The sequence below is a fragment of the Artemia sp. Qi Xiang Cuo genome, chromosome 5 (assembly GCF_049724085.1).
Source record: "Artemia sp. Qi Xiang Cuo chromosome 5, ASM4972408v1, whole genome shotgun sequence".
Taxonomy (NCBI): Eukaryota; Metazoa; Arthropoda; class Branchiopoda; order Anostraca; family Artemiidae; genus Artemia; species Artemia sp. Qi Xiang Cuo.
This window is the reverse complement of record NC_142798.1, coordinates 8,123,839-8,141,383: the sequence shown is the minus strand read 5'-3', so window position 1 is coordinate 8,141,383 and position 17,545 is coordinate 8,123,839. Positions and strand designations below refer to the sequence as shown.

Sequence of the window (17,545 nt, the reverse complement as noted above, 5' to 3'; positions counted from 1 at the left end):
GCAAACCAATTAAGGGTAATTGTCTTTATTGTTCCCGCTCAATTTTCGAAACTGGTCTTACAGATCTTGGTAACGCCACTGCTTGTATCTCGTCGATAGCAAACCCGGTATGAGACTATTGACAGAAACATAATTAGTCTTCGACACCTGGGTTCTTTTTTGTTAATCCAGTTTAACGCAGGAGAAAAAGTAAAAGCACGTTAGATTCTATGAAGATCAAATTAGATGAGCAGGTTAGGATATGTAGAAGAAAATATAACCACTGCTGAACTAAAAATTTTATTTTTTTGCATATGAAATTAATCTTGATTGGGTCACTTCGGGAAAAAAAGAGCGTGGGAGGGGGCCAAGTTGCCCTCCAATTTTTTGGTCACTTAAAAAGAGCACTAGAACTTTTAATTTCCGTTCAAATGAGCCCTCATACGGTATCATAGGACTACTGGATCGATACGATCACCCCTGGAAAAAAATACAAATAAACACGCATCTGTGATCTTTCTTCTGGCCAAAAAAATACAAAATTCCTCGTTTTTGCAGACAGGAGCTTGAAACCTCTATAGCAGGGTTCTCTGATACGCTGAATCTGAGGGTGTGATTTTCAATAAAGTTCTATGACTTTTAGGGGTTGTTTCCCCCTTTTTTCAAAAATAAGTAAAATTTTCTCAGATGTGTAACTTTTGATACATATTTGAAATCAGCATAAAAATCTGATTTTTCTGATGCATCTATTGGTATCAAAATTCTGTTTGTTAGAGTTTCGGTTACTATTGAGCCGGGTCGCTCCTTACTTACAGTTCGTTACCACGAACTGTCTGACAATGGGTAAAGTTTATAACTTCCAGCCCTTCCCACGGGAACTCTGTGGGATTAAGTCATCCTAAAAGAAATATTTATTAGATTTTTGACTATGCTAAACAAAATTACTATCTCAAAATTTTGACTGGGTGACTTTGGGAAAAGAATGAGCATGGGAGGGGGCCAAGTTGCCCTCCAATTTGTTTGGTCAATTAAAAAGGGCACTAGAACTTTTAATTTCCGTTCAAATGAGCCCTCTTACGACATTCTAGGACTACTGGATCGATACGATCACCCCTGGGGAAATAAAAAAAAAGAAAGAAAAAAAACAACAAATAAACACTCATCCGTGATCTTTCTTCTGACAAAAATACAAAATTCCTCATTTTTGCAGATAGGAGCTTGTAACTTCCACAATAGAGTTTTCTGATACTCTGAATCCGATGGTGTGATTTTCATTAAAGTTCTATGACTTTTTTGGGGTTTTCCCCTCTTTTTTCGAAAATAAGGCAAATTTTCTCAGGCACGTAACTTTTGATGAATGTAACTAAACTTAATAAAACTTATATATTTGAAATCAGCATAAAAATTTGATTTTATTGATGTATCTATGGGTATCAAAATTCCGGGTTTTAGAGTTTTGGTTACTATTGAGCCGGGTCGCTCCTTACATACAGTTCGTTACCACGAACTGTTTGATATCAAAAGAATCGGCTTATTATGCTGATTACAAATATAAAGTTTTATTAAGTTTTGTGTTACCTACCAAAGGTTACAAGCCTGAGAAAAATTGCCTGATTTTTGAAAAAGAGGGAAAATACCCCCTAAAAGTCAAAGAATCCTATTGAAAATCACACCACCAGATTCAGCGTATTAGAGGATCCTACTGTAAAGGTTTCAAGCAGGGTGCTACCACTTCGAATAACCGTCATAAGCATCAAAAGTCATAACATCCAAAATGAAAATCCGTCAGAACCACCAACCGTCACAACAACCAAAAAAAATTATAAGTTTATATAATAGCAATAATTATAAAATAGTTTAGAAACAAATTTCGGCTATATATTTGTACATCAGGGGGTGGAGGTAAAGCATAGCATATATTAAATACTTAACCCAACCTAACCTAGGTACCTTTTCCCCCTTAAACTCCCAAAAAGTATAGTTTTAAATTTTGGATGTTGTGACGGTTGGTGGTTCTGACGGATTATTTTGTCGATGTTATGTTGGATTTTGTGGATGTTATGGCGTTGGATGTCTTGACGGTTGGATGTTATTACGCCTTTCCGTTTCAAACTCCTGTCTGAAAAAATGTGGAATTTCGTATTTTTTTTACCAGAAGAATGATCACAGATGCCTGTTGTTTTTTTCCCAGGGGTGATCGTATCGACACAGTGATTCTAGAATGTCGGGAGAGAGGTCACTCGAACAGAAATTGAAAGTTCTAGTGCCCTTTTTAAGTTACCAAGAAGATTTGAGAGCAACTAGACCCCTCCCACGCCCCTTTTTTCTAAAACCGGCGATTCAATATTTGAGAGCGCCATTTTGTTCAGCATAGTTGAAAGGCCCAATAAATATCCTTTGCAGTTAACATAACCCCCGCAGCCCCTGGGGAAAGGTCTTTAAGTTAAAAATTTTGTCCATTGTTTACGAATAGTATTTGTTACTGGGAAGTATGCATATATTTTTAGGATGGGGAGGGGAGAATTTTCTGCTGGGATAACTTTCCAAGGGTAGAATTTTCCATGTGGAAGGAAGTTCGGGGGGGGGTGAACTTTAAAGGGGAAATTTTATCATGGGGGACTTTCCCGTAATTCATGTACGAAATTATTTTTATATGTCTTGTTTTTGCTTTACCGACTCAAGTTTACCCACGGAGATGTTGAGGGTAATTGTCCTGGTTAAATTTTCACCGAGATTTAATTGTCTATAGGATATTTTCGTGGGGAGGGGATTTTTCCGTGTAGATTTAGCCAGATTTTCTGGCATTATTTAAAAAATGATCAGAAATTAAGTAAAAAAATAAATATTCATTTATTTATTTGTTTATGCATGTATGTATTTGTAAATTTTTCCCCCACAACGGCTCCATATTTTTGTTTTAAAATTGGCATCCTGGGATATTTTGCCAGAAAAAAACCCATCAAGATGGGTCAAAAGTTTGAGAAATTTTTTAAGAGCCCTAATTTCAAAAAAGAATTCATATGAGTAACGTCAAATCTCTGAACATATTTCAAAAGCACAAATACGTCATTTCCGCGTCAGGAGCTGTTCTTTCATTTTTAGTATCTATGGCGCATGTAAAAATACACAAAAACATGGCTAAGTATAAAATATCAAATGTAATGATTCTATTTACAAAAGATATTTCCAGCAGTTTGATAACATCTCAAGGACATAAACATAAATTAACTATTGCTCAAAATGAACAAACTAGAGCATCAAATGAGACAAGATCAAGAGGACGACCTTAAAAAACGTAAATCCGCAATCGGTGAAAATGAACATTCTAGACCATCAAATGTGACATGACTAATCCAAGCAGCTAAGGCAAAGGGTATTGAAAAAAATATCTGATGTATTGATAAAGAAAATTAATAAAAAAATATGTCTTTAGAATACTGGCTAAAAAGACAATTATGAGTCGAAAAATAAATTTAATAAAAAATAAATACACTTTAATATTCAAACGGCATCTAAAATAACAACCACTAAAAAACTGAACTTAAACATACAGAAATGCATGGTTAAAATATAAGCAGCAGGGGTAATTGAAACGAGTCAATAACGAAAGTGATGCAGTCACTGAAAAAAAATTCTAAAGTAATGATGAACGAAATTGAAGAACAAAGACATATGCGGTTAAAAGATAAGCGGCAGCGAGACTTACAGCAAGGGAAAAAAGTGAAGTACAAAAAATGCGGTTACAAGACACACTACAATGGAAATCAGGACGAATCAAAAATTAAAGTGAAGAACAAAAAAATATGTGGCTAAAAGATATGTAACAGTGGAGATATTGGAAGAAATATTGCGAGAGACAAAAAACTATGCCAAGGGTTACATGAAAATGTCCAGGATAATTTAAATCAGCCTGCTGCTTCAATGGAGCAACAGCCTTGGATACGAGACAAGTGACAATGAAAATCGATATATATAACAGCCTGTCTATCACATCACAAATAAATAATTGGTAAACACATGTAAAAAGTCAAGGATGATGTAAATCAACCTGCTGCTTCACTGGAGAAACAGCATCAGATATGAGACAAGTGACTATGAAAATAGGGGGAAGAAAAAGATGGAATATCGCGTGGCTTTCCACTCTCTGAAATCATGTACACCAGGGCAGTGCTTACCAAGCGTGGTGGCAGTGTGCAAAGAACGGCGGACCTGTGGGAGGTATACCAAGAGTGTTGGAACTATGCCAAGCACGGTGGATATGGGACAAGCCTGGTAAAAGGACGAGACTTTGATCATCACAGCTAGCTGGGATTATGCATTACACACTTACTAATTAAAATTAAAGAGCCGTAATAATCACATCACATCACATCAAAAATACAAGTACATCAAAATGCAGCACATAAAATACATCAAACACAAAGATTCATTTATTCCAAATCAGACCAAAATATTTCTTCAAGACCGCTGTTTTCATGCGCTGAATGACTGGTGGATTCTTCGTTGTCTCCCGATCCCTTCTGTGTATTTTTCTTGTTGGCCACGTCAACCAGACTTGACCTTCTTTTCTTCCCTCTTTTGGTTTCTTGAGACGAGCTTGGCCCTCTGGTGTTCATATCCTCTGACACCATAGGCTCTCTGATTTCCTTATTCCTTACCAACCGCGAGTCTAAAATTTCAGGTAGTAAGGATTCTTTACAGAAAGCTTCAAGCTTTGATAATACTTTCGCCCAGTATTCTTTTGACCGGTGAACTGTAATTATTTCCCAGTCATCAATGGAGTTAAAAACTATTAAGTGGCATATCTTTCTATCTAGTATCTCGAGTTGGCCTTGTATCTGGGAAAAATACCTATGATTTTTTTCTAACTGAAGACCTTCACTGGATAATTCAATAAAACATCCTTTGACTAGATTTTTGGACTGAGCAGCATCAAAAATGGTTTTGAATTCTGGTATATTATGTACAGTTTTTATCTCTATAGGTGTGCCATCAGAGAGCAATCCATCTACAGATGCACCAAGATATTGATGCTGTGGATGCAAACTAAGTCCTATTTCATCTCCCTTTATGACATTTAAGTTAAATTTCTTTTCATACGCTTCTACAACAACTACTTCGAAATCCAAACCCTTTTCGTAAGGGCAGAGCAGCATCTAGGTCCCAAATTTCGAATTTGCTTAACAATTGGAGCAACTCTAGTGCTATTTTTTCTAGTTGATATTCTATGAAAATAACTGCTTGTTATTTTCCTAGATCTCTCTTCAACCCAGTTCTCATTTTTTGATTGCCCCTTGGTATTATAAAACAAACGGCTAATACTAGCAATATCCAAATTTTAAATTTTGCTCATTATATATTTGTCTGACTGAGCTTCTTTCATCAGGAGTCATAACTGTCTTATTGCAGTTTGGTCCATAGTCCCTATCGCCAAAGTTGTAATTTCTGTTTTTTAACTTAGCAAAATGTTTTCCTCCAAGAGAACTATAATAACTGGTCAAATTACGTTTAGATCTTAAGCGATGTTCTGCTGTTTTTTTGCAATACTTTTTCGTCAAGCAAGAAGGACTGGACCTAAAAATATTTTTCCAAGCTAATTGATGCCATTTCGGACCTGAATTATAAGCAAGGCTGGCTCCATTTACTCTTGCTTGGTATGAACCTCCCTTACACCGGCTTATTTGCTTTCCCCCGATGAACTTTGCAACAACTGGCATGTAGCTTTCAGCGAAGTTTGTAGTTGTGTCATTTCGGAGCTGCTCTGATTTTCGACACACAACCTCTACCCCCTGTCATAACATCCTCAAACAAGTGCATGGGCAGAGTATTCCATTGACTTTCTATTTTGTCATTAATGAATTTAGGGCAACCGGAATCGCATTTTGTGTGGTTTCCAAAAACATGGTACGGACCTCTTTTTAACAGGTTCTTCAATTCTTCCGCTGTTCCATTATTTTCGGAATTTATTTTGATCGAACCCCTTAAATTTTTGGTCAATTGCTGGATAATTCCTCTGGGAAGAAATTTGGTGTACAAACCTTTCTTATTTTTGCACAAGTTATATAGATGCGTTGTATAGTTCTTTGTGACGTGATTGGCACATTCATCTTTCCGTATGTTTGAACCGTAAGAGACACACTGTTTAGCTTATAAAAAACACTTGAATCACCGTCACCAATAAACTCTAAAAACTGTAATCCCTGCATCTCTTCACTGGAACGAAAGCCTTCAACGAGAATGTCTGTTTCCATGCTCTTCGAATTTTTGTTATAGTTCAGAAAGCAGAAATGGTCTTTAGGACTTACTTTAGAGTTTGCAGAAGAAAAACACATGTAACAGTATTTATTTTTTATGCCAACATAAAACAGTTTTTTCGTAAATGCATCTATGATAACTGCAACACATCCTTTGGCTGAATAATCATGCCCTTTGCTACGCTTATTCCACCCTCCATCACACATCACTTTTGTCCAGTATGAGTCCTCTTTATACCTATCTTCATGAATGGCTAATTGTAAGGCCTCTCGTCCATTTTCTCGCAAAATTTCCGACAAACTATTCATCCAAGCACTACCCAGCTGTCTTTCAATACGAGAATAAACTATTTGCGACATTGGCTTCACTCCAAGCACTCCGAAGAGTTCACACAGTGTAGAATATCCACCTCCAGTGCTCATGGCTCCCCAAACGGCCTTCAAATTCAAGCAACCTTTTAAAATTGAGTCTTTTTTTTAATCTTGTGTGTGAATACAGAAGCTGCTTCACTGAGGAAATGTCTTAGATTTACAATGCAATTTCGATCTGAAACTCCAAATAAGTCAATATCGGTAAATGTTGCTGACCCATCGATACCAGAAGAACCACCACCGCATCCCAAATTCTCTGCTTCGTTTATTTTAGGATTTACTGAAAGTTGTTCTGTAATTTCAGATGAGGTTGAAAAATCATCTGTTTGTTCTCCAAGCTGTACCTACCTAAAAATAAAAAATGAAAGATAAAAAGGAATGCTGGTTGATAAACCCATCATTCACAACATATATACACATAAGGGAAGTAATTATTGATGTATTGGAAACACTACTACTACTAACAACTCACCGCAGCACTAAGTCACCTGAGTCCAACACAGCTACACATGCCCCAACCCATCTTATTCTATTCAAAGCCCCCTTTTTACACCCCCCTTGGAAGTTCCCATTTCCCTTGAATCTTTCTTTATGACATCATTCCGTTCCAACCACAGACGACCTGCTTTCCGTTTAGCCCTAGGTGGTTGGCCGAAAAAAAAAAATCTTCAGCAGTCTGTCATCTCTCATCCGCAGAACGTGCCCTAGCCATCTCAAACTTTCTCTCATTATAGTCTTAGAAAGGGGGATTGGACCACACTGGGACAAATCCGGATTGACTACTCTCTCTTAATTTATTAAAATGTCAATACAACATTTTATTATCATGCCGTCTAGCTGCATCTTCCAGATCCTCGGCAATTTTATCTAAGGTCTCCACTTCACACCTCCTGAGTTCATATTTTATGCTTTCTCCACTTTCATTACATTTTTTATTTTCATATTATCCATTGGAAGTGCTCTGTTTTATACAGCTCATAAGGATAGACATAACTTTACAAATCTCAGGTATAGCTCAGGGATAGATTTTTGTTTGTTCTCTTTAGAAACTACTATAAAAAAAAAAGCCGAAGTAAAGCTTATTGCATATCATTATATACCAGAACTCCAGTGTCAAGGCCCTGGGATGTCTTCTTCATAGCTTCACAAGTCTGATAGCTGGAAACCAGGCTCTAGAAAGGCCCCCTACTCCCCCTCCTCGCCCAAAAAACAAAGCTAAAAAACTTTCAAGCAAGTTTGCTTCCTCTATTGGATATCCTGGAGGCAAGTAGTTAATCTTCCTCCAAATCATAAAACATCCTTTCACCTGAAACAGAAATTTTTATTGTTTGTGTAGAGCTGGTAAGATTTTTCTGCAACCGCCTCCATAAAATTACATTGTACGTGCCTGGGAAGCCTAATGTGAATTTGTCTCCTAACCATTGTACATATAAAAAAAGTTTTTTTCCATAAATTTTAGATTGAAGGGGATGTAAACCCAGAACCCATCGGAAGCAATTTTAAAAGCTTCTGGACTGGATGGAATGAACATTAGTATATGTAATATTTACTTACCGGTATTTTAAATGCAGCCACCTTCTGTTTATATTTTTCTTCCTCATGGCTCAAAGGTCTTTTTGACAGTTTCTATCAGAAAGTCATAACGATATACAGAACAGAGTTCAATCAAAATTGCGGGCTTTCTTCCTATTGGCTGACGAAATAACGCTACCAAGCGGGAAACAGTGGAAAATAAAGTAAAAATCGAGCAATTTTTTTATTTGTATTTTATTGCTTTTGTATTTAATTTAAATTGTGGTAGACATCAGACACTTTCTGTAATCATTGTAGATTATAAAATCTGCATACTGTCCAAAATTCTAGCCTTTGGAGCAGATTTCATGACTTATAGCAAGAAAATAATTAAAAATAAAAATTATTTTTTGCACCAAAAAAAAAAAAAAAATTAATAAATCTGTAACTAACATTTTTTTTTTTATATACCAGTAGAATCAACTGCAAAACTATATACTTTCATTTCCCATATAATAAATTTTTATTAAAAAAACAAAAATAACTTTTTTAATTTTTTTCGACAAAAGTAAACAAATATATAGAAAAAGTGAAACCAACATTATTTTACTTTCTAACTCGGGAGTCGTCAAAAAAAAAATCAGCGCAAAATCGCTTATATCGCAGCAGTTATTCTCGATTTCCTACCATAAGGAAAATAGCATTAGCCACTAAGAAAGACGATTAGCCTTAAGGACTCTTTTTATGGAATAAAAATAAAGTATTTTAGGATTATTGCTTTATTTTATTTTTTTCGTTTTATTTGGTATTACTTCTGCAAAATAGCTCAGTTCAATGACTGGCTCTCGTTTGGGTTCTGAAAAGGACATGTCATGATTAGTCTGTACACAAGTTCGAAGTAAGGCAATCTTGATAGTATTAGGACTATAGACTAGCTTTAGAATTTTGTATCGTGGCTTGAAATTCACTGTTGTATAGAGAGAAATTACCGGATTTCCAGAGTTCATATTATATCTTATATTCATTTCATTTCAAGTAATACTTAAGCATATTTCTTACAATTTAAGATTGTATATTTCTCACTTTTGGTATTATAGCTGGTGAGACCAAAAGGCTACCTGATGAATCAATCCAATATTTCTGTATACTGATGTCACAACTGGTGTAAGACTATAAAAAACTTTAAAGATTAGTATATTGTTGTCAGGCTACATACTCACTTTTGACTCCCAAATCAATATTCCTGTTTTTTATACTTGACTTTTGTGTTTTCAGTAAACGTAATTGGTTGGCTTATTTGTACTAGTTTTATTGATATAATGTTAGATTAATTAAAAAAAAAAATTCCAAAAAATAAGTTTTTCAAAGAAAAGTAAAGAAATCCATTAAACAAAAAATGAGCAAAAATAAAATAAAATAATCTACCAATCGTTAAACTACCACAAATCAGCATCGATAAATAAATGAAACCCAAAACGAACAGAAATTACAATAAATAACCGAGTCAAACTAAAAAAGAGCAGAACCTAACATAAGTTGGGCGCAAAACCCCTATGCCTTCCCAAGGCCAGAACAAAATTTGCACTTTACTGAAAGCAATATAAATGTTTTTTCTTTCGTAGCTATAATAAATCAAATAATTTTAAGGTTTTGATTACTAAATATCAGTATATGTATAATAAACTAACAATGCACATTCATTTGTAATTTTTCAGTAAAGTACAAATTTTGTTCTGGCCTTGGGGAGGCATAAGGGTTTTGCGCCCAATTTATTTTAATTTCTGCTCGTTTTGAGTTTGACTCGGTTATTTATTGTAATTTCTGTTCGTTTTGGGTCTCATTTATTTATCGATGCTGATTTGTGGTAGTTTCACGCTTGGTAGATGATTTGATTTTATTTTTGCTCATTTTTGGTTTAATGGAGTTCTTTACTTTTCTTTGAAAAAGTTATTTTGTGCAAAAAGTTATTTTTATTAATTTGTGTTCTTTTTATATTGACATAGTCTTGTCAGGGAAAAGAAAATAATTTTTTAAATCTTTTCGTTTTTTAAGTCTTAATAGTTTGTCTTGCTATTTGTATGCTGGAGAAAAATTCTCAGCAATGCTTAATAATATCCACCTTTTTAAAAATATGCACATAAATAGTACTGTTTAATTTAGTTTCATACCTACTCTAGTTGACCTGAAATGGAAAACTTGATACCATTCGCAAAAAAATCTGTTTACTTTCTTTGATAGCTTGGATACACTTACGCTATTTTGATTTGGTTAAGTTTTAAGAGCAGAAATGGTAGGGTTCGCGTGTGAGGGTGGTTGTGGGAGGGTGGGAGTGGAATGGAGGGTGGGAGTGGAAATGAGGGTGGCACTTTCGACTATTAAAAAGGGCATCAGCCCTTTCTATTTTCAATCGAATGAGCCCTTTTCGAAGTTACCACGACAACTCCTTCGATACGAAGTGCCCTGGTCTAAACAACAACAACAACAAAAAATAATAAATTATACCCACTTCAATCTTCACTATAACTAAATAAAAAAAACAAGTTTTTTTTAACTGAAAGTAAGGAGCGACATTAAAAGTTAAAACGAACAGAAATTATTCCTTATATGAAAGGGGCTGTCCCCTCCTCAACACCTTGCTCTTTACGCCAAAGTTTTGTATTGTTAAAAAAAATAGAGATGTGAGAAAGTCAAACTTAAGCGCAAAGAGCCAGGCGTTTAGGAGGGAAAAGCTCCTTTCATATAAGGAATAATTTCTGTTCATTTTAAGTTTTAATGTCGCTCCTTACTTTCAGTTAAAAAAATAGTTTTTTTTATTTAATTTTTGAACGTTTTTGAATAAATGCAGGTTTTAATCTTGGCTCACAGTACATGAATAATTAAAATAAAATTTGAACATTAATTTACTTTTATTTGGTTAAATGGCTTTCTCGAAACTTGTTTCATTTTATTTACGAACGTTTTTATTAGTAATAAATATACATAACTTACGAATTAATTTACGTAACGAACTTCTATATTCATATATTTTTAATACGTATATTAGGGGGTTCGCCCCCTAGTCAATACCTTGCTCTTTAAGCGAAAGTTCGAATTTTGTTCCAATTCTTTAAAACTGACCGCTTAATCACAAAGGTTAATTAGAATAAATAGCTCTTATGAAAGTACTAAAAAATCTCTGGCTTAAAGAGTGAGGTATTGACTAGGGGGTGAACCCAATCATATATGTAATATTTTCTGTTCGTTTAAAGTTTTGATGTTGCTGCTGTTGCAGTTGAAAAACTTGTTTTTTTATATTTAATTTCTGATCTTTTTTTTAAATAATGCTGGGAAGTCCGGCGTCCCCTTCATAGCAATGTCCCTTGCCCAATGAAAACTTACTTCAAGGAAAGATCCTCCACATAACTACCGACCCCCCCCCCCACTACCAGGAAAAATCTCCCCTGAAAACGTCTGTACTGTATACTTCCCAATAACCAATACTATATGTTAACATTGGGTAAAGTTCCTAACTTTCAGCCCTCCTCCCGGGAGCTTCGGGAGATTAAGTCATCCTAAAAGACATACTTATAATATTTTCGAACATGCTGAACAAAATGGCCATCTCAAAATTTTGATCAGGTGACTTTGGGGAAAAAATGAGCGGGGGAGGGGGCCTAGTTGCCCTCCATTTTTTTGGTCACTTAAAAAGGGCACTAGAACTTTTGATTTCCATTCCAATGAGCCCTCCCATGATATTCTAGGACCACTGGGTCGATACGATCACCCCTGGGAAAAAAAACAAATAAACAAATAAACACGCACCCGTGATCTTTCTTCTGGCAAAAAATGCAAAATTCCACATTTTTGTAGATAGGAGCTTGAAACCTCTACAGTAGGGTTCTCTGATACGCGGAATATGATGGTGTGATTTTTATTAAGGTTCTATAACTTTTAGGGGGTCTTTCCCCCTTTTTTCGAAAATCAGCCAAATTTTCTCAGGCACCTAACTTTTGATGGGTAGGATTAAACTTGATGAAGCTTATATATTTGAAATCAGCATTAAAATCCGATTCTTTTGATGCATCTATTTGTATCAAAATACTGTTTTCTAGAGTTTTGGTTACCATTGAGCCGGGTCCCAATAACCAATACTATATGTTAACATTGGGTAAAGTTCAAAACTTTCAGCCCTCCCTTTGGGGGCTTGGAGGGATTAAGTCATCCCAAAAGACATATTTATAATATTTTCGACCATGCTGAACAAAATGACTATCTCAAAATTTTTATCGGCTGTCTGTAGAAAAATAATGAGCGTGGAAGGGGGCATAGTTGCCCTCCATTTTTTGGTCACTTAAAAGGGGCACTAGAACTTTTAATTTCCTTTCCAATGCGCCCTCTCACTTTTTTATAGTACCACGGGGTCGAAACGATCACCCCTGGGGAAAAGAAAAAAAACAAAAAAAAAAAACAAATAAACACGCATCCATGATCTTTCTTCTGGCAAAAAATGGAAAATTCCACACTTTTGTAGATAGGAGCTTGAAACCTGGGTTCTCTGACAGAGAATGTCAGTAGGGTTCTCTGATACGCTGAATATGATGGTGTGATTTTCATTAAGGTTCTATAACATTTAGGGGGTCTTTACCCCTTTTTGCGAAAATCAGCCAAATTTTCTTAGGCACGTAACTTTTGATAAGTAAGACTAAACTTGATGAAACTTATATATTTGAAATCAGCATTGAAATATGATTCTGTTGATGTATCTATTGGTATCAAAATTCCGTTTTTTACAGTGTCGGTCACCATTGAGCCGGGTCGCTCCTTACTTACAGTTCGTTACCACGAATTGTTTGAAAATGTCAGGCTTTCTAATCATATTAGACAATTAAAAAGGGCACTAGGCCTTTCGGTTTCCAATAGAATGAGCCCTTTTGGAAACGACAACGCTTTCTATAAACACCTTATATGACCCCAGGGCATAAATTGCAAGCCTTACCTTAAGGTCTGTTAGGGTGATTGTCATCCTCTAGGACCAAATTTCCAGAACTTTCAACTACGTTAAACAACATGGCTATCAATAAATTTTGATTGGATGTGTTTTGGAAAATGTTGGGTGTGAGAGGGGTGTTAGTCGCTATCCAATCACTTTCAACTATTAAAAAAGGCACTAGCCCTTTCAATTTCCAATTGAATGAGCTGTTTTGAAGTTTCTACGACTGAAAGATCTTAAGCCGAACAGCGCTTTCTACGACAGCGCTTTCAATAAAAACTTTATATGCCCCAAGGACATAACTTAAAACCCTTGCCCTGAGGGCTGTGGGGGGGGGGGGGGGTTCCATCTTTAAAGACCTAATTTGCAAAACTTTCAACTACGTTGAATAGAATAGCTATCTAAAAATTTTGATTGGATGTGTTTGGGGAAAAGGTGGGCGTAAGAGAGGGGTTAGTTGCCCTCAAACCACTTTCGACTATTAAAAAGGGTACTAGCCGTTTGAATTTCAAATCGAATGAGCCCTTTTTCAAGTTTCTACGACAAAGATTTCAATAAAAACCTTCTATGCCCCCGGGCATTACTTATAATCCTTGCCCTGAGAGTAGTGGGGGAGTGTCCTCCACAAAAATATGTTTTCTATCTGTAAATCAACTACGCCGAACAAAATGGCTATCTAAAATATTTCTTTGGAGGTGTGGGGGGGAATGATGGGCGTTGGGGGGGGGCTAGTTGCCCTCCACTCACTTTCGACCATTAAAAAGGGCACTATCCTTTTGAATTTACATTCGAATGAGTTCTTTTGAAGTTTCTACGACAACGCCTTCTATAAAAATCTTATATGCCCCCAGGGCATAACTTAAAACCCTTGCCCTGAGGGCTGTGGGGGAGTGTCCTCCTCAAAAACACATTTTCTATCTGGAAATCAACTACGTTGAACAAAATGGCTATCTCAAAATTTTGATTGGGTGTGTTTGGGGAAATGAGGGGCGTATGGGGGGGGGACTAGTTGCCCTCCAATCACTTTCGACTATTAAAAAGGGCACTAGTTCTTTGAATTTGCAATCGAATGAACATTTTTTGAAGTTACTACGACAACGCCTTCTATAAAAACCTTATATGCCCCCAGGGCATAACTTAAAACCCTTGCCCTGAGAGTTGCGGGGGAGTATCCTCCACAAAAATATATTTCCTATCTAGAAATCAACTACGCTGAACAAAATGGATATCTCAAAATTTTGATTGAATGTGTTAGGGGGAATGATGGGTGTGGGGGGGGGGTGGCTAGTTGCCCACCAATCACTTTCGACTCTTAAAAAGGGAACTAGCCCTTTGAACTTCAAAACCCAGGGCATAACTTAAAACCCTCGCCCTGAGGGTTGCGGGGGAGTGTCCTCCTCAAAAACATATTTTCTATCTGGAAATCAACTACGCTGAACAAAATGGCTATCTCAAAATTTTTATTGGATGTGTTTGGGTGAATGATGGGTGTGGGGGGGGGGTGGCTAGTTGCCCTCCAAACACTTTCGACTATTAAAAAGGGTACTAGCCCTTTGAACTTCAAAACCCAGGGCATAACTTAAAACCCTTGCCCTGAGGGTTGCGGGGGATTGTCCTCCTCAAAAACATATTTTCTATCTGGAAATCAACTACGCTGAACAAAATGGCTATCTCAAAATTTTGATTGGATGTGTTTGAGGAAATGAAGGACGTGGGGGCGGGGGGGCTAGTTGCCTCCAATCACTTTCGACTATTAAAAAGGGTATTAGCCCTTTGAACTTCCAATCGAATGAGCCTGTTTTGAAGTTTGTACTTGCCCTGAGGGTTGCGGGCGAGTGTCCTCCTCAAAAACATATTTTCCATCTGGAAATCAACTACGCTGAACAAAATTGCTATCTCAAAATTTTGATTGGATGTGTTTGGGGGAATGATGGGTGTGTGGGGGGGCTAGTTGCCCTCCAATCACTTTCAACTATTAAAAAGGGCACTAGTCCTTTGAATTTCTTTGATGTGTTTGAGGAAATGAAGGACGTGAGGGGAGGGGGGGAGGGGGGCTTGTTGCCTCCAATCACCTTCGACTATTAAAAAGGGTACTAGCCCTTTGAACTTCCAATCGAATGAGCCTGTTTTGAAGTTTGTACTTGCCCTGAGGGTTGTGGGCGAGTGTCCTCCTCAAAAACATATTTTCCATCTGGAAATCAACTACGCTGAACAAAATGGCTATCTCAAAATTTTGATTGGATGTGTTTGGGGGAATGATGGGCGGGGGGGGGCTAGTTGCCATCCAATCACTTTTGACTATTAAAAAGGGCACTAGCCACTCTACTTTCTAATCGAATGAGCCCTTTTCGAATTTTATACGACAACTCCTTCGATACGAAGTGCCCGGGCATGGAGAAAAAAAAACACATTGTGCCCACATCGTTCTTTGCTTAGGCAGCACTAGCGCACTGCCTATGATAGACTGTGAAGTAATATTTTTTGTCGTTTTAAGTTTCAACTTTGCTCTTTACTTCCTTCAGAAAACTTTGTTGCTTTTTTAATTTTTGACTAGATGCAACTAGACGGCAAAATAATAAAACTTTGTACTAGCTTGTTAATAAATTGAGAGGGGTAGTCAATCTGGACTTGTCCCAGCTAAAGATAGGAGCAGGGCTACAACTAGTGATAAGGAAAGAGTTAAAGAAAGATAGACAGAACATCTTGAGAATTTGCTAAACCGTAATAGAGTTACATAAACATATATAGAGGAGAATGAAAGGAAGAATTAGTGACAGTACTAAAAGGTTAAAAAAAACAATAAGGCCCCAGCTGTTGAATTTTTTTTTAATGAGTTTGTTAAATGAGGTTAGAAATAAGCCACTGAAGAGTAAGATTTATGAAAACGAGGAAATACCTAGCAACTTTTGGAAACCCCTTTATAAAAAAGGTGATAAGATTGAGTTGGGCAATTATAGAGGCATTAGCTTGACTTCTGTAGGTAGCAAATTACTTATTACGGTTATAATTTTTTTTTTACTTGAGATGCTGTAGACAAAGTTTTAAGAGAAAAACAGTGCGGTTTCAGGAAGAATAGAGGATGTGTCCATCAAACTTTAATAATTGAGAAGTAGCTGAGTCATCAAACACCTTCAGTCCTCAGTTTTTATAGATTTTGAGCAAGTGTTAGATTCGGCTGACAGAAGAGTTTACCCTTACATGGCATACCAGAAAAATACATTAAAGTGATTAGTGCTAAGCACGAGAATAACACTGCTGCGGCTAAGGTAGGAAATTGGATTACCAGCTGGTTTTGTATTAAAAAAGGAGTTAGCAGGATTGTGTTCTATTCCTAATTATATGGATAATTTCGATAGACTTTATCTGAAGGAAGACATCAAAGACAATGGGTGAACATGCAATCAAATAGGTAAGTAAAACTTACCTGGACTTAGATTATGCTAATCGTTTAAGCATCCTAAATGAAAGTTGAGCAAAACGAATGAACTTTTAGAGGTTTTGCGAGTTCAAGGTGCTAGATTAGCTTTGAAAATTAATGTTAAGAACACTAAGTTGCTAAGGCTAGGGATATTTGAAGCTACAGTGATGACAGCGATCAAGTATGGTTCCGAAGCATGGGCGCTCTGAAAAACGGAGGAAGAATTGCTAGATGTTTTCAGTGAAATTGCTTACGAATTATTTTGGGTATCCAATTGACTGACCGTAATTCAAACAGTAGGCTGTTCAAAAATTGTGGTTCAATCCAGGTTTCTAAGGCTATAATGAGAGAAAAGTTGAAATAGTTAGGGCACGTTCTGTGGATGAATGATGACACATTACCAAAGATTGTCCTTTTCGGCCAACCGTCTAGGGCTAAACTGAAAGTAGGTCATCCTCGGTTGGCGTGGGAGGATATTGTAAGGAAGTATATAAGGTAAATTAAAACTTCATGGGAGGGTGTACAGAGGAAAGCTTTGAATAGATTGAGATGGAGGAGAAACATGCGTAGCTGTGTTTACCTCAGGTGGCTTGGTACTTTTGTAATTTGTTATAAGTAGTAGTAGTAAATATAGCAGGGATAGTCTTATTAGCAGTAGCGTGCGCATACTGCCTTTTTGTCAGGTGACCTTTAAGCATTCTCTGAAAATTCCGACTTGATACCCAAATCAATACTTGAGATACGCTCCTTCGACAATTTGAATACATAGTGTCTTTTGATTTACATAAAAAAAAAATTGTAAATGGAACAGTGTGGTAGTAGTTGCAGCAGTAGTAGTGGTGGTATTTGCAGTCTTACTAGTAGCATGCAAATATTGTCTTTTTGACCATCTCCCTTATCATTTTCTGACAGTTCCAAATTAGTATATTCAGTCATTTTTGAGTAACGCCTTCTTACAATCCGCATAAACATAATGCGTTTTGATTAAGTTCAACGCTCCGCTCAACATTCTTTTGAAAGGCTCATTTGAATACCTTTCGT

General features: G+C 36.5%; 1 pseudogene; it reads right to left on the bottom strand.

The window, feature by feature from the left end:
- Positions 1 to 4,771: 4,771 nt before the first annotated feature.
- LOC148951770 (uncharacterized) lies at positions 4,772 to 6,656 on the bottom strand (annotated as a pseudogene).
- Positions 6,657 to 17,545: the final 10,889 nt, after the last annotated feature.